Source organism: Periplaneta americana, chromosome 3 (genome assembly GCF_040183065.1).
Source record: "Periplaneta americana isolate PAMFEO1 chromosome 3, P.americana_PAMFEO1_priV1, whole genome shotgun sequence".
Lineage (NCBI taxonomy): Eukaryota > Metazoa > Arthropoda > Insecta > Blattodea > Blattidae > Periplaneta > Periplaneta americana.
Genome location: NC_091119.1, coordinates 27,845,074 through 27,857,719, shown reverse-complemented (window position 1 = coordinate 27,857,719; position 12,646 = coordinate 27,845,074). Strand labels below are relative to the sequence as shown.

Sequence of the window (12,646 nt, the reverse complement as noted above, 5' to 3'; positions counted from 1 at the left end):
TAAAAAGAATCGTATTTCCTTAGATATTTAAATTATGAAGAAGTGAATTATGTTTTTACTCTAGATTTTAAATAATTTTACATTATTATATTGGCATTTGGCACTATATTAACTGCAATATTATATTCTAGCATCTATTACCGTTATGTATTTTCTTTCTTACGTTTGTGTTGTTTGTTTTGTGTTTTTTTTCTTATTATGTATTTTGTGTATCTGTGTAAGCCACTTGTAATTGGAAGCCTGCTTCTGTTGGTGATGGATTTAAAATAAAATAAAACAGGAGAACCTGGAAAAAAAAATTTAAGGAGCCTTGGCTTTGTTCACCACATATTGGATTCCGCTATTGCCGGGATTCGAACACGAGTACGCGTCATCTTAAGCCACTGCTCTCCCTACTGAACTACCAAGGCGGGTAACAGTCTCTTAGTTCAATAAAAATTTTACAAATTATAGCGTGATCGAACAGTAAGTTTTTCCTTCCATGAGACGCTCAATTATGACTGGGTACATAATTATAGGGAAGTTACAGTAAGCAGCATCTGCCGCAGAACAGTGATGTTGTTTCCGATCTCTGATAACGAATTTCAATGACGTCATGTGCGTCAGGAATCACACCGACAGCTGAATTGCGGCGAGAGGTGACAGACCAATAGTGAGTGATTTCATAATCAGAGTGCACGGTGTATCACAGTAGCAATTCCCAAGAAAATCGAGCCTTTTTGGGAGGGGTACATAACAACTCTTTCCGATGCCAAGTACAGTTACGTGAGTATCATAGGAGCCCGCAAGAAACCTGGTTTCCTTATTTCCAAGAAAGGCGTTTTGTGTGTACCTAATAAGACTGGCAAAGCTCGGATGAGATTAATTCCAGAGTGGAAAAAGCAAGCAAATCCACCCCCCGTCACAAGTCGCCGCACCCCATGAGATGATACAAATTAATTCCATTGGAGCTTTACCAATCTTATTAAAACACAGAAGATGCCTTTCTTGGAAATAACGAAACCTCGTTTACTGCAGTCTTCTTTTATTTTCACTTAACTGTACTTGGCATCGGAAAGGGCTATGTACCACTCCCAAAAAGGCTCGATTTTCTTGGAAATGTATGCTGTGAGTCGCCGTGCACTCTGACTATGAGATCAAACACTACTGCTCTGTCACCTCGCGCCACAGTTCAGCTGTCGTGTGACTCCTGACGCACATGAAGTCATTCAAATTCGTTATCAGAGATCGGAGACAACCCTGTAATTAGGGTTCGGAAGTTGATGACCTAAAAATCACAGAAAAATGACTTTAAATTTCTTAAAATATGATATTAAAGTTTAAAAAAATGATCAAGATTGTAATAATAATAATAATAATAATAATAATAATAATAATAATAATAATAATAATAATATCATTGAATGTCTCCGAAATCATGCCAATGTACATTTAAATGTTAGAAGGAGCAGAAATTCTCAGACATGGCTCTTATTCAGCATTGTACTAAAGAGCCATCACCATTTGTAAGGTCTTGAGTTTGAAATATCGCCGGCTACTTTATTTTCGGCATTTTTACGTCTTCACTCGAGAGATACAATATGCTGACTGCGGGCACTGCGGCTGCAGTATTTGTCCTGTTGCATGTTGCACGTGACACAGGTGATCAGCAGTCAAGGCTGATGCAACCATAAGGAAAATTTCTGTATGACGTAACCGAATTGCGTAAGCAATCTGCAGTAGATTATATATATTATTTTCATGTACCCATCCCGGTGTCGGACAGAATCGTCTCAGTTTAAGTTCCAACTCTTGGGTTCCCTCGTGATTTAAGACGGCGCTTATTCCGTCGGATCCCGGCCAACTAGTCACTCATAACGAGTGCACCTCAGCACATGTGTGGACTTCAGTCCTACGTTCATAGACATCTATGACGTAATGCAGATGGCGGCCACTAGAGGGAACCCAAGAGATGGAACTTAAACTGAGACGATTCTCTCCGACACCGGGATGGGTATCCGGTGTGGCTTAGGCCCGTATTCACCAACGTCAGTAATATTTGCTATTATCTCAGATTTCTAAAACTCTGGTAATACCATTATCTCGGATAACGCTCAGTTCTATATTCACCACATAATATATTAACCTGGTTTTCAAAAACGGAGTTTTCGTTTCAGACTGCATTTGATAGTTAAATTTTTCATAACGACGCACGGAAAGCATAGAGGGAAACAATTGATTAACGCCATGCGCACTATAAATTCATTGTAAGAATAAACAAGTTTACGAGTGTATATAGGTTAGGTGTGCGAAAATAGTTTATCTACCGTAAGTTATGGCTAGTGTTGATCAGAAACGTAGAAAGAAACCTAATATGACTCGTTGTACACAATTATTGAAAATGGTACTGTCGTGACTACTGCCTGGCCATCTAGCCACTATGTCGCTAAATTCCATATTAGCATTACATATTGCTTGCACATTTAGCGAAAAGTAAGTCTTTCTGTTTCGGAAGAGTTCCGCATTATTACCTCCAGGGGATCGTATCCTAATATGGGTACAGTGCATTGCTCCTATTACTTTTGGAAATCTGGCTATGTTGTAAAAACGCATCTGCGTTTGAAGTACAGATTGAGGTGTTTGCGGAAGATTAATATATTGGCATCGTAAAGCAGCTATGGCACTGCTGACTCTATGTACAATTCGGGAAGCTGTAGACTGACTCACACCAGCGTAATCTGCAACGCTGAGCTGGTCACCACCAGTAGCGTAAAATCTTAGTGCTAGTAGCAGCTGATTTATGGGCGATACAGCTTGATTCCTAAAATGGGTGAAAAGTAACTTCAATGTAATTTTAATTTTCTTAATTTTATGAAAAAATGTAAAGATACATAGCCAACTACGATGCCTGTCAATACGATCGTTAGTATGCATGTATATGCGCGTGTGTGTGTATTTATAGCACTAGCTTATAGGTATATAAATTGGGTAACTACAGAGAAAGGAAGCGAAAAGTTACCGCACTATGCAGAAGACGTCGGGGAACAGATTGTCCGCAACCCATTGCTCGACTCACCGGTCAGCTGTAACAGCGCGGGCGGGCCAGGCGTTCAGTTTTATTACGGTAGGCCTAAAATTCCAAGTGGTGAGGATTGAGTGTGTGGACAGCGGGAAGCGTATGGAGTGTTTAGTTGACGAGTAGGTGTTTAGTGAGTGCACGTTATTACGTAGTGTTGCATTAATACACTTGTTATTGAACATTATTTGTGTTCGCTGTCAGTATGGTGACGTATAGTATTGTACAACGAATATTTCTAGTTAAGACATTTCTCCTAAAAAACAAATCTTATGACTGTTGTACTGTTCGCAAATTTCTACATCAGTTTCGTGACGCTGCAATGCCTTCGAGACAATACATAACCAAGTTATTCAGAAAATGGCGAGAAACTAATAATTTAGGCCTACCGTAATGAAACTGAATGCTCGGCCCGCACGCGCTGCTACAGCTGATCGACGTCCCCTGTAAAGTGCGGTAATTTTTGCTGCCTCTCTCTGCTATAAACAATAGGTATTGTAGAGAATTCAGCTTACCTATTTGTTGTAAATTCCAGATTATGTTCTATCATTGATAAGACTGATAAAGCTGAAGTTTTAGATAATCTAAAATGTGTTACAAAGTCTGAGTCATCGTAGTCCTCAAAGTATGTGGCGCGTTCTTTTAGCCACCTGGACGTCGTCTTTTGTACTCTTGGCCATATTCCTCATCACTGTCATTTTCCCTTTCATCAATTAAATATTCCAGTTGTCTACGAGCCATCTTGTTATTTCGATTATCTCAGTTTTTCCTACTTTATCGGCCAACATTTCTCCGGTAAAATTTTAAACCGAGATAATCCCAATTAACCGAGATAATTTTGTTGGTGAATACAAATGTAGCCATTATCTAAGTTTTTGTAGCTAAAAACCGAGATAAAATTTTTACCGACGTTGGTGAATACGGCCCTTAGTGGATAAAGTATCAGCACGTAGAGCTGAAAACCCGGGTTCATATCACTGTGCCGGAGAGAATTTTTCTCTGTTACATTACTCTTTCATCGTATGACGCAGAATATCTGCATGGAAATATCATATGTACTTCGGTACATGAAAATAATATATATATATATATATATATATATATATATATATATATATATATATATATGACATGCGTAAATCACTTCGTGATTTAAGACGGCGCTTATTCCGTCGGATCCCGGCCAGCTAGTCACTCATAACGAGTACACCTCAGCACATGTGTGGACTTTAGTCCTACGTTCATAGACATCTATGACGTAGCGCAGAGGGCGGCCACTAGAGGGAACCCAAGAGTTGGAACTTAAACTGAGACGATTCTGTCCGACACCGGGATGGGTATCCGGTGTGGCTTAGTGGATAAAGCATCAGCACGTAGAGCAGAAAACCCGGGTTCAAATCACTGTGCCGGAGAGAATTTTTCTCTGTTCCATTACTCTTTCATCGTAATCTGCAGTAGGTTCCCGAATATAGACTACTACTATACTTAAAAAAAAAGTCCGTTCAGAAGCAGAAACGGGTATATAATAAAAGACCGAAAAATACAAAATAAATATAGGCTATAGGCCTATTGATTCGTACTGAAGTGAAACGAGTTTATATTGCATCGCGCATTTTTTGTGATGTCTCAGAAAAAAAAAAGATATTTCATCAACTTCCGAGTCCTAGTGATAATTAATATGAATGTGAAAAGATTAGAAAAGGGACAAAAACTGAATCACTGACATTGATTTTGTAGTGCGGGCGTGGTGCTTCATATTATCGAAGTGCCTTGTGAGAGCAGCAGTCAAACAACGGAATAGTGTGAGTTTCAACTTTCATTCAATTAGCTTGTACTGTTTGAGGAGAGCACACAAGATAAGTGACACCGCATCCGGTCAGAGGGCCAGCGTTGTAGACAGAAGAAAAACTGTGAGACGGATAGTGGGCTGGCTTCGAAATTCACTGGTATTACGTCTTACTTTTTATATTAATGTTACAAATGCATTTTAAAAAATACAAAGATCTTGGTCTGTCGCTATGCCTTGATGGATAGTGCGTGCGCTTCTAAACTAATAGGTCAGGAATTAAATCAATGGCTGGCATTAGTATTGGTATTTATTTATTTAATCTGGTAGAGATAAGGCCGTCAGACCTTCTCTGTCCCTGTAACAGGGGATTACAACTACAATAATATGAAAGAGTGCTATTCATAGACATTTCGCAGCACGCACTACGAGCGTACTAAGCTAGCCCCGGCTATCCACTGGTTGCTAGTACAAAATTCAAATCATATTCTATCGCTAACACTGGTTTATGAATACGAAAAACGCTGATCATCCACCGTAAACCCGCGCTAAAAATGTCTATGAATACGGCCCAAAAAGTCCACACCTGTGGAGTAACGGTCAGCGCGTTTGGCCGCGAAACCAGGTGGCCCGGGTTCGAATCCCGGTCGGGGCAAGTTACCTGGTTGAGGTTTTTTCCGGAGTTTTCCCTCAACCCAATACGAGCAAATGCTGGGTAACTTTCGGTACTGGACCCCGGACTCATTTCACCTGCATTATCACCTTCATTTCATTCAGACGCTAAGTAACCTAGATGTTGATACAGCGTCGTAAAATAACACAATAAAATAAAAAAATATGAAGAATAAAATTACAATTAATATTAAATTTACAATTACAATTACAATAAGAAACAAAGTACGAAAAGATTACCTGATTAATGAAAGCTAGACAATTTATCATAGAAGTTAAGAACAAAGAATATTTTTTGTATATACTGAATTACAAATTAAACCTAGAATAACAAAATTGTATAGTGATGAAATTACCATATATTGAGATATTTTGTGGTAGATTAAGAGAACTATTTACAAGAAAGCATGTCTCAACGAGTCTCAAGTCCACACCTGTGGAGTAGCGGTCAGCGCGTCTGGCCGCGAAATCAGGTGGCCCGGGTTCGATTCCCGGTCGGGGCAAGTTACCTGAGGTTTTTCCGGGGTTTTCCCTCAACCCAATATGAGCAAATGTTGGGTAACTTTCGGTGTTGGACCCCGGACTCATTTCACCGGCATTATCACCTTCATCTCATTCAGACGCTAAATATATGTTAATAAAGCGTCGTAAAATAACCTACTAAAATAAAAAAATTAACGAGTCTCAATTACTGACCAAGTGCCAAGTAAGTTTGCGTTTGAATTCAATTTTATTTCGACAGTCCCTGATGCTAGCAGGTAGTGAATTTCAGAGTCTTGGCAAGGCTATTGTGAAAGAGGATGAATATGAGGGAGTGCGATGGGATGGTATTGTTAGTACTGTTTCATGGCGAGAGCGTGTGTTCAGATTGTGGTGGGAAGAAAGGTAAGTGAAGCGAGACGATAAGTACGAAGGAATAGAAGAGTTCAAAATTTCGAAGAGAAAGAGAAGTGAATGTAAATTTCTTTTCTTATCTAGTTTAAGCCAACCTATTGTTTCCAGAGATGGGGTAATATGATCATATTTACGAACATTGCTTACAAAACGTACACACAAATCATGAGCACGTTGAAGTTTCGTTTTGTTGTCGCTGGAAAGGTCAGTCAGTAAAATGTCAGCATAGTCAAAATAGGGAAATTACAAGCGTTGCACAAGGGACTTTGAGCAAGAGAGAAGATGAACTTTTATCCTTTTTAGTACATGGATAATAGAATATACTTTTCTGCAGGTTTCTGTGATTTGCATTGGGATTTCTTTAAACTCCTTGTCACTTCTTTTGTGAGGTTAGCGTGAATATCTTTTTAAATTGATGTGTATTTTCCATACCGGAATAAACAACTCATCTTGTGCATATTCCTCTCCTTTTAGAATTGTGCGCTACAATTTCTCCTCTTCCCTACTGTTTCTTCTTCACTGCTGCTAAAGTTTAAACCAGCAGAGTTTTTTTTAACCTTTTTCAACATGTGGCACACTAAAGTTTTAATTTAAAATCCCGCGTCACACTCACATAATCCGAACGAGTGATTCCTAAATAGGAGGGATTTTTCATACAAACATGTAAAATGTAATATATATTTTAACGTTGATTCATACTGACACATATCGGAGAAGGCTGCAACAGTGGTTTTTCTCGGGGTTCTTCCGTTTCCACAAATTAAGTATCTACATTATTCCGTCTACATCTCTCCATTCAGTCATCATTCCATAGCTTTCCCAGAACGCCGGCTGCCGATGCATGGAGGGGGCTGGCCTAGGGACGAGTGAGGTTTCTTGCTCGAAACCTGTGTACTCAGCAAACCTTACTGTGGTCAACCGATGTGAGATGGGAATGTGCCTAGTTTCAGGGTCAGCGCAATAGAATTAATAATGTCGCAGTGATGGGTCTAGTGCAGAGATCTCCAAAAAGCGTATCGTATTGTAGGGCCGCGATAAGTAGCGAGCTGAGCTCCCTAGTCTGAGAATGACCCCTGATCACATATGTATGACATAATCGCGATAACAGAGCCGCCTTGACAGCGTTCTACTATAATACTACCGTACAAAAAACATTCGCTCTACAGATGAAGTGAATTTCCGCAAATGATAACAAGACAACTCTCTATGGCTATAGTGGCAAACTTTTATTTATGCTCATAAGCTCATTACTGAAACTAGTGTGTACTGCACAAATTCCTTATGACGTTATTAAACATTAAATAATAAGTAAGTAAAATACGACGTTGTTGTTGTTGATGATGATGATGATGATGATGATGATGATGATGATGATGATGATGATGATGATGATGATAACTTAGTTCGTTATTTATTCGAAGTCTTCAAATATAAATCTGCAGTTGGATGGTTCACTTTTCCAGATAATTTGACAGGTGTTATTTGTTTTTAAAACCATCTAAAGTGTTCAGTATATAGCTAATTTACCAAATTATTTCAATGAAAGATAGCTTGTAAATCAACTCTGAAATTTCTGAAGTACGAGTAATTAGGCGTACTATCATTGTAAAATTTCCTTACAGGAAAAAGTAAATAATCGACTTAAAATTTATTTTTAAATAATGCGAATTATTGGTGAAACAGCAATGAGCTGTAATGACAGTAGAAACAAAGTCTTAGCTCTTTTTACCAGGAGTTGTTTCAATGTCATCTGGTCGCTCGCTAGCCATTTTCCGGATTCTCATGACTCTTGCATTACTAACGCCGGCGTATTTAGCAGCTCTGGACGTAGCCTGCCTTAGGGGAGCGATTAGCCTCTTGTTTCGAGCCTCTTCGTCACAAAATTCTATTATATTCTTTATAATCTTCCTTTCTCTACTGTCTATTATTTGGCCACGCCGTCGAGTTGATCTTAGTTGCTCCATTGCTAAATACAAACTGTGAGGAGGTAATGTTTTCGTACTGGTGATACTCAGTGTTATCTGAGGTCCGCAGAATGCACACAGAGGTGACGAGGTTGTCATCTCTTTTCCCCACTTCTCCGCTCTCAGAAGACGCTACTTATCGCGGCCCTACAATATTTCGTGCTCTCGATGCAGCCCGCCGAACACAGTGTGCTGTAAGGGGAAGAGACTCGTACCTCAACAGATGGGAGCGATCAGTGGGGGATCGCGGCAACGGTCTGCTTATGTTTACAAATAATAACATCAAAAGAATAAGAAATATCATACGTTTGTATATTATTTTGACATACTATGAAGCTGGATCCCCGTCTGTTGCTGTTGACACAAGCCATTGCAAATTCAACCTCTTCTGTTCTATGGTGCCTTTCAGTGCCTGGAAAAGATCTTCTCCAGTTGTATTTTGTAATTACATCTAGAAGACATTCAGACACAGTAAAATGTTCATTAACTCCTCGGATGAAAATGGCTAGGTGAGCTTTGTCATTTCTATCTGTGCTTTCGTCCAATGCAACTGAGTAAGCTACAAACTGGTTAATTGTGGTTTCGACTTCAGATTCAATTACATTTACAATCTTGAAATTGGTTCTCTGAACTGTAATTGGAAACAATTTAATTTTGTCAAACTTTGACTTTGTTCTGGACATGGTATTTTAGTAACGTCCTGTATGCACGATTTTACAAATGATTCTTCTGTAAAGGGCTTCATTGACTTTCCAATATTCCTAGCTAGAACATAGCTAGCAAGAAGCTTTTATTGTTTAAGACTGAGGACACGTATGTGATTTGTGTTTGTATTTTCTTGTTTTATATTTATCTAAATATTTGTAGGCCTACGCACTTCACCTAAAATTAAACGAAAAACTATATGTATGTCATGCGGAACTGAGTGTAAACGTTTTGTAATACACTGATTATTATGTATAACCAACAGTTATACAGATAGCCCCAAAATAAATTCTTTTCACATGTCCCACATACCTGTAATTGTATGATATTCTTTGTGAAGAGTCGAGTATTGTCGTCGCATGTTGAATTTTAACACAGCCTTAAGAATTTTCGAACAAATTAAGCATTTCACATTCTCCCCACTAACTCAAAAAAAAAAAATGTCTCTGCCTATTCATCCTTGAATGTACTACGTCCATGATTAGAAGACATTGTGAAAATGTGGAACACTCCGACTAACACAATGATAATGGCAGTCCGCCACTGCTCTTCGTTTGCGCATAAACATTGAGTACAGTACAGGTGGGGATGGGTGAGGCGAAGCGGCTCATTACGTACTGCCTTCGGTTCCATTCAGGGGCTTACTCGTGAGTACGCTTTTGGAGACGTCTGGTCTAGTGCCTCCTCCTTAAAATTAAAATTAATTTAAATTCAATAATGGTACGATATTCTAACTTTACTAACCTGGAAACCCTGGCTGAGCATCAGTCATTCTCTTCTCTGTCGTTTGCACATTACGCCACTGTATTTACAGAATGTTGATTTGTTCCACTTATGTTGAAAGTTGACTTTTGTGGACTTATTTTTTTACCACTCTTTTCACTTTTACTTTTCCAATTTTTGTTGCGATAACCTTTATTATTTTCATTTTCTCGCGGTACACGGATGAAAATGCTGATACAGTATATTCTTCAGAATGATTGTTAGTTTAACCATATGTCTTGGACTTGTCAAAATAACCAAAAAGTTATAACCAAATGTGACAAGTGAATTTCTTCATAAACAATACACTATACACAGGCTAAAACATTCACTCCTAATTTGCTTGTCACTTGTCACAAGTCACTTGTCTCTCTGTTTAGGGAACATAACAGTCTGAAAGTTTGTAGGCCTACTTCTTGTCGCTAGCCTCCTGTAAGTAGTCGTTTTAAGAAACAGGTTCCAGCAGTTTAGGACAAATCACTGCACATACAATATACAGACGAGTGGCATGCACAAAATTAATTTTACATTATAAGGGATGCTGAAATGTACATTTTCGTGAAAATTTCAAAATCGATATTTTGCAGGACCTTAATATTCAGTCTCCATTCTCCGTACAATGAGGAAGTAAAGTTAATCCACTTCTGTGAATATATTTTTCACGAAAGGAACTTGACTTCAATCACCGACATATTTACAAATTACAGAGAGAAAACAATTATAAGGGAAGTTTTCCCGAGTAAATAAAGAAATCAGTTACTTTGTTCGTAATAAATCACACAGGCTACAACGGAGATCGAATAGTATCATGCAGTTTTGTCATAAAATATTTAACGTGAAATACTTGTCTCGTGGATTAACAATTAATTTTTGTGTTTATGAAAAACTCTGTTCAAAACCGCTTTCAATTTCGTATCATTGTATACGGTGAAATATAATGATTTTGTTGTCAAATTAGACGTACGCTAATTTATCTTTGTTGATAAAAGTGGATAAGAACATTAAGACTTTTAGACATCGCGCAGACAAACATGATTAAGCCAGCACGATTTTAATCTCTTATCTATAATAAAAACAAATGAAAGTAGCCGATTATCTTTGGAATTAAATTTCGTAGAAATTCCATATTATCAGACACTTCTATTACATAACAACAGCAACGGCAGTAGTAGTTGTAGTAGTAGTAGTAGTAGTGTCAATAGTAGTAGTAATAGTAGTAGCAGTATCAGTGGTAGTAGTAGTAGCAGCAGCAGTATCAGTAGTAGTAATAGTAAATAGTAGCAGTATGAGTAATAGTAGTAGCTATTGTTGTAGCAGTAGTAGTAGTAGTAGTAGCAGTATCAGTGGTAGTAGTAGTAGCAGTATCAGTCGTAGTAGTAGTAGCAGTCGCAGTATCAATAGTAGTAATAGTAAATAGTAGCAGTATGAGTAATAGTAGTAGCTATTGTTGTAGCAGTAGTAGTAGTAGTAGTAGCAGTATCAGTAGTAGTAGTAGTAGCAGTATCAGTGGTAGTAGTAGTAGCAGCAGCAGTATCAGTAGTAGTAATAGTAAATAGTAGCAGTATGAGTAATAGTAGTAGTTATTGTTGTAGCAGTAGTAGTAGTAGCAGTATCAGTGGTAGTAGTAGCAGCAGCAGCAGTATCAGTAGTAGTAGTAGCAGTATCAGTAGTAGTTGTAGTAGTAATAGTAAATAGTAGCAATATGAGTAGTAGTTATTGTTGTAGCAGCAGTAGTAGTAGTAGTAGCAATATCAGTGGTAGTAGTAGTAGCAGCAGCAGTATCAGTAGTAGTAGTAGCAGTATCAGTAGTAGTTGTAGTAGTAGTAATAGTAAATAGTAGCAGTATGAGTAGTAGTAGCAATATCAGTGGTAGTAGTAGTAGCAGCAGTATCAGTAGTAATAGTAGCAGTATCAGTAGTAGTTGTAGTAGTAGTAATAGTAAATAGTAGCAGTATGAGTAGTAGTAGTAGTTATTGTTGTAGCAATAGTAGTAGTAGTAGCAGTATCAGTGGTAGTAGTAGTAGTAGTAGTAGCAGCAGTATCAGTAGTAGTAGTAGTAGCAGTATCAGTATTCGTAATAGCAGTATCAGTAGCAATAGTAATAATAGCAGTATCAGTAGTAGTACTAATAATAGTAGCAGTAGTAGTACTAATAATAGTAGCAGTAGTAGTTGTAGTAGTACTCTCAGTAGTAGTAGCAGCAGTATTAGTAGTAGTAGTAGTAGCAGTATCAGTAGTAGTAATAATAGTAGCAGTATCAGTAGTAGTAGTAGCAGTATCAGTAGTATCAGCAATAGAGAATTAACAGAGGTAGAGGCAATGATATCATTATATTTTTTCAACAACTGGTTCTATACGCTAATAAGTGAAAATTCCAAAATTTTAATATAAAAATATTAAATAGGGTAATAATACGCGGCTACAAATAAAGGAAAATTACAATGCAGCATACTATTGTATAATTATGCGTAGAGTAATTTAAAAAGCTCGCAAATGCTGACTCGTGTCACGAAGGAGAGTACAGATTATAGGCCTAGAGGGTAAAGTTGCTTAATGCCGTGATAACCCTAATACCGTGATACTTTTTTTAAAACTGAATGTCAGTCAAAGCTTTCCCGTTCGATCATAGCGCCAGAAAGAGTGCATCTTTCTGCTATTTTTTAGATATCGGTGAACTTTCAAGCAAGATACCCAATCCCGCTATAGTCAGTGGAAAGGATGTATCACAGAATTAGGGATATCACGGCATTAGGCAACTTTACCCTACTGTACAACACCAACCAACTAGCTTTGAATATATGATCATAC

General features: G+C 38.0%; 1 protein-coding gene across 1 annotated transcript in view; it reads left to right on the top strand.

Moving 5' to 3' along the window:
• LOC138697009 (uncharacterized) overlaps positions 1 to 12,646 on the top strand; it is a 104,034-nt gene that overhangs the window by 67,476 nt on the left and 23,912 nt on the right. The window lies entirely within an intron of this gene.